This window comes from Papaver somniferum, unplaced genomic scaffold (assembly GCF_003573695.1).
Source record: "Papaver somniferum cultivar HN1 unplaced genomic scaffold, ASM357369v1 unplaced-scaffold_24, whole genome shotgun sequence".
Lineage (NCBI taxonomy): Eukaryota > Viridiplantae > Streptophyta > Magnoliopsida > Ranunculales > Papaveraceae > Papaver > Papaver somniferum.
The window spans coordinates 1872217-1882325 of record NW_020634374.1 but is presented as its reverse complement, the minus strand read 5'-3'; the positions used below and the strand labels follow the sequence as shown (position 1 = coordinate 1882325).

The window sequence follows — 10109 nt, the reverse complement described above, 5'->3', positions numbered from 1 at the left end:
ATTCTGAAATTTGTATCCCGTTTGGATAACAACTTCGAAAAATCAGAATTCAGCTTGGCTATCAAATTTCAAAACGATTTATAACGCGTCTGGATATACATTCAGAAGTAGCTTTTTGACTTTTAGAAGTCAAAAAACAAGAAGTCAGTTTGGATGTGGTTTTTCAGAACGACTTCTAAAAACAGAAAAGTCGATTTTTTGTGAAACAAAACATCTTCTGCTTCTGACTTTGACTTAAGTCGCAAGGAACACGTGCTTGACAAAATAACCTTGGCAGGGGCCAGTATACGCTAGTTCACTCTTCCCAAGTTCCCAACTGCTGCTATTCTTATCATTTCAACTTCCAAGACTCCATGCCAAAAGAGGATAAAGTAAATTAAACCATCACCAACCTAAGGTAAGAAATCATTTCTCTTGGTTGGTACTTTTTACTGTAACTATAAGAAACAAAATGATACTCCCTCCGTTCTTTTTTAATAGGCCACTTTCTATAAATAAAAGTTTCAAAAAAATAGGCCAGTTTCCTAATTGGGAAAGTCAAATGTTATTTTAATTTATTGGGACCACTTTTCTCTTAACTTCTTTTGATGACAAGTGTCATGTGGACCACTTCACTTTACTTCTTTTGCTAACAAGTGTCATGGGGACCATTTCACTTCACTTCTTTTATTGACAAGTGTCATGAGGACCACTTTCAATGATTAGTTTTCTTAATTTCCTTAAATTTCGCTAAAAACAAAACTGGCCTATTAAAAAAGAACGGAGGGAATAAGAAACAAAGAAAATGTGATGGAAGAAGACAACCTTTGAGTAATAAAAAAAAATCTCGCACTTCCATAATTGAGGACATGTGACTTGTCCTGTCTCTGAAATCCTACTTGTCCTTCACAAACAAATCATTCTCTGATTTTTTCTAGTTTTAAGGTGAATATTCCTGCTGGGTCTTCTTCTTGCATTTTGAGATGAGCTAAGTTCTGAGTCACTGGTATTTCATTGCAGAGATTTTTCTGAATTGCTTTCTTTTTCGGTATTTTGGTGGGAAGATGAACCATGCTACTACATTGAAATATCCATCACAATTTATGGGTAGGAGTACTTTTGATTATAGGATCAAGAATTGTTCGATGAAACCGAATTCGGTAAGATTTGTATCTGTAAAACCATTATCAGTTCTCTTGCAAACCAATGAGAGTGAAAATCCACCTGATAACAGCATAACTTCGTCTTCAGGTCTGGCTAATTGTATGAAAAACAGTTCTTTACTTGGCCAAGTGAATACAGTCGGAATCATAGGAGGTGTATCGGCAACTTCTACTCTGACATTTGCCGGAAAACTAGTGGAATTGAGTTCAAAAGAAGGAGAGGAAAATCTTCCATTTGTAATTTGTAGTGACCCAGTGTCGAGGAAACAACTTTCTTCTTGTGGTACGAGAAATGCTTGTTTGGATTTGGATTTTTCTCCAGTTTTGCAGAATTTGAGATCAAAAGTAACGTTTCTCGAACAGTCTGGCGCTCGTTGTATTGTTATGCCTTGCGATGTTTCGCATATATGGCATAGTGAGATTTCTGAAGGGTGCTCAGTTCCTGTTCTTCATATGGGTGATTCCGTTGCTGAGGAACTCAAAGAAGCAAACTTGAAGCCAATTGAAGGTGGGAGTAATGTGAGGATTGGAGTTCTTGCTACTGATGCACCTTCAACTGCGCGATATTATCAAGAAAAACTTCAGAACGAGGTACTAAATTTCCCAGACTGCGGTTTCAGTTTCCATATCAATATTCCTTGGTTGTTGCTATGTTTTTCAGTATGCTGACTGCTTGATAGACGCATTCATGTGTCTATTATAGCTCATTTGTATATATTTTTAGTGCTCGATATCGTACTTATTTGGTTATTTTATTTATTTGTAGGTGTTTTTGGAAGAATGAGGCTTTGTGGCGAAATTGGCTAAAAATGTGGCATTTGGACCTCCGTTGATAACTACCAGAAGCACCCCAGAAATACCCCGGAGGAACCCTGAAAAAGTGCAGAAAACATCCCAGAAGAATTTCTAAAGGCACTCCTAAGTTGGATAAGGGGCACCCCATTTCAGGGCATGTACTAAAGGGACACCGGAACTGGATAAGGGGAGGTCATCTTCAAAATTCAAAACAGAAATTGGCGGGAAGAATTGGCTGCATCGACAACAGTTTTGGAGTTGAATTCTTAGCGAGTTCTGAGGAGATTAAACGGGTGTATTTGGTACCTACGGACTCTAGAAGACATAACATGCCTAATGCAATCGTCTAGACCCATCCAATTGGGTTGGATAAGTCGGAATAATTGATCAAAGTCCCAACAGGATACGGCTTCTCTGTTTAGGGTTTGGGATCCTAGTTAGCAATTCGGGATTCGTCAAACGTACGGAACGGTAAACGTACGAGTATTATACGGTTTTGTAAAATCCAGATTCGGTCCAAAATTCGGTCAACGGGACGTGATTCGTCAGTAATTCGGAACGGCATACGTACGTGTATAATTCGATTTATAAATGTGAGTTCGGATCTGAAAATTCTGTATCTATATATAACAACAAATTTGTATTTATAAGGTCATAGACCAATTTTTATGCATATGTGTGAGTTACTTAAAGAAAAAATAAACTTAATATGATGATATTAATAATATATACAACATTAGTTATCTAAGAGGACGTCGTATGGTGGTTTAGATGCTTGGTTAGTGAGTTTGAGATCTCTCTCACCTTCATCTTCAAATCTCTTCAGTCGTTTTTGTTTCATAAAAATTACAACACGTCTAATATTCGGTCGTGTATGCTCGGGAGGCAATAAAGCCCAAAAAGTGGAGTCTTTGAAAAGTAAAAGCTAAAGAATTTATGGCGAATTAAGCGGACGTATCATTCGGGATACGTAAAATTCGTGAACGATTCGCGAATAATCCGGGAATGCCACATAATACGCGACTTGGATTCGGAGTTGCAAACGTACGCGAATAGGTAAAATTCGTGATACGTAAAAATTCGCGAATGATTCGCGAATCATTCGCGAAATTACTAACTAGGTTTGGGATTGGTCAGAGAGATTTATGGTATATTCTTGCGTGGATATATACCAATTCAGTTCATTCCAAGTCAGAGAATAGTTTGGATACGAGAGAATAGCCAACAGAAGCACGTGAATCAACAGGAAAGTGATTTTTCTCCAAACTGCCCGAGAAGAATAATGAGATTATTCTCGGATTTGATCGAGTTTCTAGGGAGTTGGATAGCTATAAATAGCTGTGTTTTCATCATAGAAGGGTTAGAAAACCTTAGGAGAGAGTTTAGAGGTCTGCAGAGAAGGGAGAATCGAGTTACAGAGAGTTACAGTGCTGCTGCTGCTGCTCGAGGAGGAAGAAGAAGACGAAGAACAGACTAGCTAAGACAGTCGTTCTTCAACAGTCTTAAAAGTGGAACCCAGTGTCGTTGTTTTACAGCACTTGAGTTGTATCGTTGATTTTCAGCCCTTTTCCCCTTTGTAACAGTGGCGCTGTAACACCATTACAGCGTTGCAAATTCCTGTTTCATCTTATATTCATCAATAAAAACACCTATTTTATCCATGAATTTATCTTGTGAGTGTGTTTTTGGGATGAGGAGCTAAACCCATTAGCCGAGACGACGGAGGAAGCCATTGACACAAAATTTATTGGTATAGTTCTAATTTTTCTATTTATTTGCAATATTATTATTTAATTATTTGCATGAATTGAATTTGAATTATTAGTTTTTATTGAATAATTGTGAATAACTTGATGAAGCATGTTGGGTTTTAATAACTTTTGATGTTTTATACTTTTTGATTACAATTATTACTTCAAAAACATATTTGAGGCAAATATCAGAATTGATTTTAAAGATAGAATTGCATAAAAACTATTTAGAGTTTACAATTTATTTGGTCAATGGTGGAATCCTAGTCTTGGTAATTTTCTCTAAACTTGAATTATTTTATTTATTTTCCTTTTTAAATTAAATCTAAAAAAAAATTGGTTTCTTCACAAGTCTGAAAAGACCCTTTTTACCACTATTACAATCACTATTTGAAAATACATCAAATTTTTGGCGCCGCCGACGCGGATTTGTGTTTAGGTAGCATTTTTTTTAGATTTATTTTTTATTTATTTTTTATTATTATTTTTATTTGTTCCTCTTTACGTTTCTTTGGGTGTGTCTTTCATTTGCAGGTTTGAAGTTGGATACTAAGGACTTGGAACAAAGCTTAAAGCTAAAAGAGAAGAAAAAGAAGACAATTTTTGTTTTAAGATTTAGTTTTATTATTTTTTTTAGAATTGTATTAGGAAATATTTTGTAATTTACTTTTTCTTTTGCACTTTATTTTTGGACTTTTGGACTATGAACTTTGGACATTTTTTTTTAATTTTTTTTAAAAACACTACGGAAGGGTGGTTTAAATATAATTGTGTGCAGAGAAGGACGGTGATTACAATATCACCTCGGCCCCTCGGGTTCGTACACTGACACCGGAGTCAGTGGACGAGTCGACTACAACGGTTCATCCCCCGTCTGGTACGGGAGGTAAGTCCATCGAAACACTCATGAATCTCCTGTCAGCGGGTTTACTGTATTCCTTAAGGTGATTCATTGATTGAGGACGAATTTGGACTGTTTTTAAATTCCTAGTAAAGGGCAAGGCCTGGCCAATACAAGATAAGGGTTCGGATTTCATCACCACTCCCTTCTTGCCCGCCTTAGGAAAACGAAACCTAACGCGAACCCAAGCTTTAAAATTTGGAATAGAACGAGACCGATAGGGTAACGAGCTTAATAGGAAACTCGTTCGAAAAATATTGGTTGCTCTTTAAGCACACTTCAAAGTTCATGATGGTTTATGTGAGTTGAATGCGTGACTGCGCCGCCTTCTAATGCGGTGAGGCCTTGGGTATCAAAGCTCTACTAAGATTCCCTCGCCTCGATTCAACTTACATTAGCTCGGATTGATTCCAGAGGGGTGTGCTCAAATTGTAACGAATTTCCCTTCGAGAGATAGAAGCTGGTCTAGAAACAATCTAAGTGGAGCCATCATTATTTTTGTTTGCTAGATTTTATAGGTTTGATTTGGTCGAGTCGGCCTTGTTTGTGATTTTGTAGAATTCCCTTGCAATTAAGAATGTCAAACTGGTATAATAGAAGCCAATACAATGAGTATCGACCTGAAGTTGAATATGAACATCATCAATTTTATGACCATGGTGAGAATAGTAGTTAAGAAACGCCAACCTTTTCAAGGTTATGGTTCATACCATGGTGAGCCCAATTACTATCCACACGCGAATTTGTCTTACGAGCAAAAATCTTATAATTCCTCTCCTCTAGATGAGGCGCGTAGGCTAATTGAGTCATCACGTCGTAGGTTACTTGAGTCAACATATGAGTCAACTGAGATAAATGACTTAGTTATGGACAAAAGAATCGCAACTAATAGTGAACCTTCGATACATGATACCATCAGGAAATCTTGTGAGTGGATTGAGAAGCGTTTGTTAGAGGAGCAGAATGCTCGATATAGTGTTTCCGATAATACCCTTGAGAATAGTTATTTCCATAATCAGGATGTCGAGGTCAGAATTGATAACACTACTTTAGATGAGGTTCAACCATTTTCATGCTATTATAATAATGATTGTGATGAGGATAGTGCTGATGAAGAATCGGAAACATGTGGGAATAGTGATCAGGAATTTCTTACCCCAATTGAGCCTTATAATGATTATATTATTTCTGGTTCAGATCCTAATAATTTTAACAATTATTCACCTATTCAAAAGGACAAGGATTTGACTAAAATATCCCCGTTTTAGACGATGTAGTTTGTCCTGTTTACGAATCCGATAAAGGTTTAGAGGAACCGGTTTACCTTGAGACTACTGTTTTCGAGTCGAACGATTTAGAAACTGTAATCGATGATGGTTTCGAGGAACGGTTTTATCCTGAGAATACTGTTTCACAGTCGTACGATTTAGAAACAATAGTCTTAGATGAACTCGTAGAGATTAATGAGGATGAACCTGACTTAGAAGAATCAATTGCCCATTTTCAGGAATTTGATGACCTAGGAATTAGGGAGATTGTGACTAGTCTAACTAGAGACACTAAAAACTCTAAGTTTGGGGGTGATTATCACCTTCCTAGTGCCTTACCTTTAACTCTCAGAAAGTCCCTTCACTTAGGACTTGATATCTTTGCCTCGACCATTTTACAAGATTACCTTCATACTCGTTTTCCCGAACCTAATGATGTCCAGGAAGAAGTTCAGTCGTTAGAAACCCATCCTCTGGTTGATGTGGTTTTCCCAGGCTATGATCCCCAGATTGACTTTGTTTTCCCACCAAATAGTTTTCTTCCAACTGTGGGAACGTTTATATTCCAAATGTGTCGAATATTAAGTTGTGAGACTAAACCTAAATGCTTTAGGAAATTAGAATCGACACATTTGCTTAAGAATGACCACCACTCTCATTTTGGTCAATTATGTAAGTCAAATCTGATTGACTTAGAGGATCCTCAATTATTTAGGTTATTATTATGTGCTTCTAAGTTCTTATTTGAGTATTTACAGACTCTAGGACCTAATAATTCGGATCTCAATTTTGAGGAGTTGCATCCTAAAGAAATATATTTAGACCCTTCTATAGAACCTGAACCTGAACCACAATTAGATGTAGATATCTTAATCAGGAAACTAGGTAAGAGGTTGCTAGTCTTGTTCATTTTCTTGGTTTATTGCAGTTTCCTTTGGTCATCTCTATTTGGTTTTGAAGACCCACAGTTATTTCGACTGTTACTATATGATTCGAGGTGAATAATCTTTCCTAAGTCTGGCTGAAGACATTAAACTTAGCACTTCTTGGGAGGTAACCCAATCTCATGCAACACGGTAATATCTTTCCTTATCTCTTTTGTTTCAAATGGTAACAGTTTCTCCTTGTTCGTGCTTTTAATTTCATCTTTAGAACATTGAGGACAATGTTAGATTTAAGTTTGGGGGTATGGGAGAAACTTTTTAGTTGCAGTATGAATAAATAAACTCCAGAGCCTAGAAATTTATGCGTATTTAGAATGGCACTAACCAATCTAAGTGGATGGAAGCATTTTGGTTGTAGGAGTTGAGGAGCCAATCTGAATAGATGGAAACATCTAAAGAGTCTATTCATAAAAGCACAGAGCTCAGGTGTTAGAAATAACATGATAGTTTCACCATATCTCGTTGAGTCCTTTTCACTTCTATTTTTATTTTATTTTATTTTGTTTTTAAACCATGTTTCTCTAAGTGATAGGTGGGGACCCACGATTCAAGTTGTTACCAATGCTAGGATGAATTAGAGTGATTGAGTTACAAAAAAAAAAAAAAAAACAGTTGAAAAAAAACAGTTGAAAATAAAAAAGTTGAGAAAAAAAAAAAAATTTGAGACCAGACCATTCGACCAAAAGGAAAATTCAATAAAGTCGACCACTGGTACCCTTGTATATGCCAGTTGTGTTGACCTAGAGTTAGGTTATCGACCACTGGTACCCTTGTATATGCCAGTGTGTTGATATTAGTCAGACTAGTATCTCAATCCATTAGGATAGGTTCTTTGTCGGAGGCCTTCAGACAGATATGGGAAACGACGTTCACTTAGTAAACATCAAAACCATCTATGTTTTTCTATATCCATCTCTTAATCTTTCCATGTGATTAGTTTGACTCCGAATATGATGTCCATAGTGCAACTATCTGAGTAGAGCTCTGTCACTTATATATGAATTTTAGTATGCTTGAGTGCAAACTCGTGTACATCAATTGTAATTTCACATCAGGGTACTTCCTCTTGTAGTCAATAAGTATGCCAACCAAGGAGATTCTTTAGTGCCTTCCAAGGTTTGTTGTAGATAGCTAGGGTCTGGAGTATTAAGGTTTTGTGGGTATATCTCTAGTAAGCCCTCCCCGACTATAACTCGGTCACTAGGGACACCTAGGGGTTTAAAGGCTTATTGCATACGCTAAATGCAATCGACGATGCCTGCGAAAGTGAGTTAGGATTTTATTTTGTAGTTTTGATTTGCTCGGGACTAGCAAATAATAAGTTTGGGGGTATTTGATAGACGCATTTATGTGTGTATTATAGCTCATTTGTATATATTGTTAGTGCTCGATATCGTACTTATTTGGTTATTTTATTTATTTGTAGGTGTTTTTGGAAGAATGAGGCTTTGTGGCGAAATTGGCTAAAAATGCGGCATTTGGACCTCCGTTGATAACTACCAGAAGCACCCCAGAAATACCCCGGAGGAACCCTGAAAAAGAGCAGAAAACATCCCAGAAGAATTTCTAAAGGCACTCCTAATTTGGATAAGGGGCACCCCATTTCAGGGCATGTACTAAAGGGACACCGGAACTGGATAAGGGGAGGTCATCTTCAAAATTCAAAACAGAAATTGGCGGGAAGAATTGGCTGCAGCGACAACAATTTTGGACTTGAATTCTTAGCGAGTTCTGAGGAGATTAAACGGGTGTATTTGGTACCTACGGACTCTAGAAGACATAACAGGCCTAACGCAATTGTCTAGACCCATCCAATTGGGCTGGATAAGTCGGAATAATTGATCAAAGTCCCAACAGGATACGGCTTCTCTGTTTAGGGTTTGGGATTGGTCAGAGAGATTTATGGGATATTCTTGCGTGGATATATACCAATTCAGTTCATTCCAAGTCAGAGAATAGTTTGGATACGAGAGAATAGCCAACAGAACCACGTGAATCAACAGGAAAGTGATTTTTCTCCAAACTGCCCGAGAAGAATAATGAGATTATTCTCGGATTTGATCGAGTTTCTAGGGAGTTGGATAGCTATAAATAGCTGTGTTTTCATCATAGAAGGGTTAGAAAACCTTAGGAGAGAGTTTAGAGGTCTGCAGAGAAGGGAGAATCGAGTTACAGTGCTGCTGCTGCTGCTCGAGGAGGAAGAAGAAGATGAAGAACAGACTAGCTAAGACAGTCGTTCTTCAACAGTCTTAAAAGTGGAACCCAGTGTCGTTGTTTTACAGCACTTGAGTTGTATCGTTGATTTTCAGCCCTTTTCCCCTTTGTAACAGTGGCGCTGTAACACCATTACAGCGTTGCAAATTCCTGTTTCATCTTATATTCATCAATAAAAACACCTATTTTATCCATGAATTTATCCTGTGAGTGTGTTTTTGGGATGAGGAGCTAAACCCATTAGCCGAGGCGACGGAGGAAGCCATTGACACAAAATTTATTGGTATAGTTCTAATTTTTCTATTTATTTGCAATATTATTATTTAATTATTTGCATGAATTGAATTTGAATTATTAGTTTTTATTGAATAATTGTGAATTAACTTGATGAAGCATGCTGGGTTTTAATAACTTTTGATGTTTTATACTTTTTGATTACAATTATTACTTCAAAAACATATTTGAGGCAAATATTAGAATTGATTTTAAAGATAGAATTGCATAAAAACTATTTAGAGTTTACTATTTATTTGGTCAATGGTGGAATCCTAGTCTTGGTAATTTTCTCTAAACTTGAATTATTTTATTTATTTTCCTTTTTAAATTAAATCTAAAAAAAAAAATTGTTTTCTTCACAAGTCTGAAAAAATCCTTTTTACCACTATTACAATCACTATTTGAAAATACATCACTGCTAAGCTATGAGCTGTAGGGATTTGAGGTTGTGCTGCCAGACAAACGTGCAATGGAGCACACTGTAGTTCCAGCAAATGAAGCTTTAACTAAGAAGGATATTGACGGAGCCAGAAATCTGTTGAGAATTGCTCTTCAAGTTCTTTTGGTGAGAGGTGTGAATGTTGTTATCCTTGCTTCTGATGACCTGAGATATCTTTTGCCTCCTGATGATCCTCTTTTAAAGAAATGCGTTGATCCACTGGTGCTTTGGCAAGATCAACTATAAAATGGGCTCAATCTACTACACAATCTCAGAAAAGCATTTGAAATCTTGGATATAATCAACTCATCTGGGTAAAGTTGCTGTTACAAAGTATGTTCCTGACATTGCAATATCAACGAGAAAGTTCGTCACTTCG

General features: G+C 36.8%; 1 pseudogene; it reads left to right on the top strand.

Moving 5' to 3' along the window:
* The first annotated feature begins 749 nt into the window (after positions 1 to 749).
* LOC113340853 lies at positions 750 to 10017 on the top strand (annotated as a pseudogene).
* The last annotated feature ends 92 nt before the right edge of the window (positions 10018 to 10109 follow it).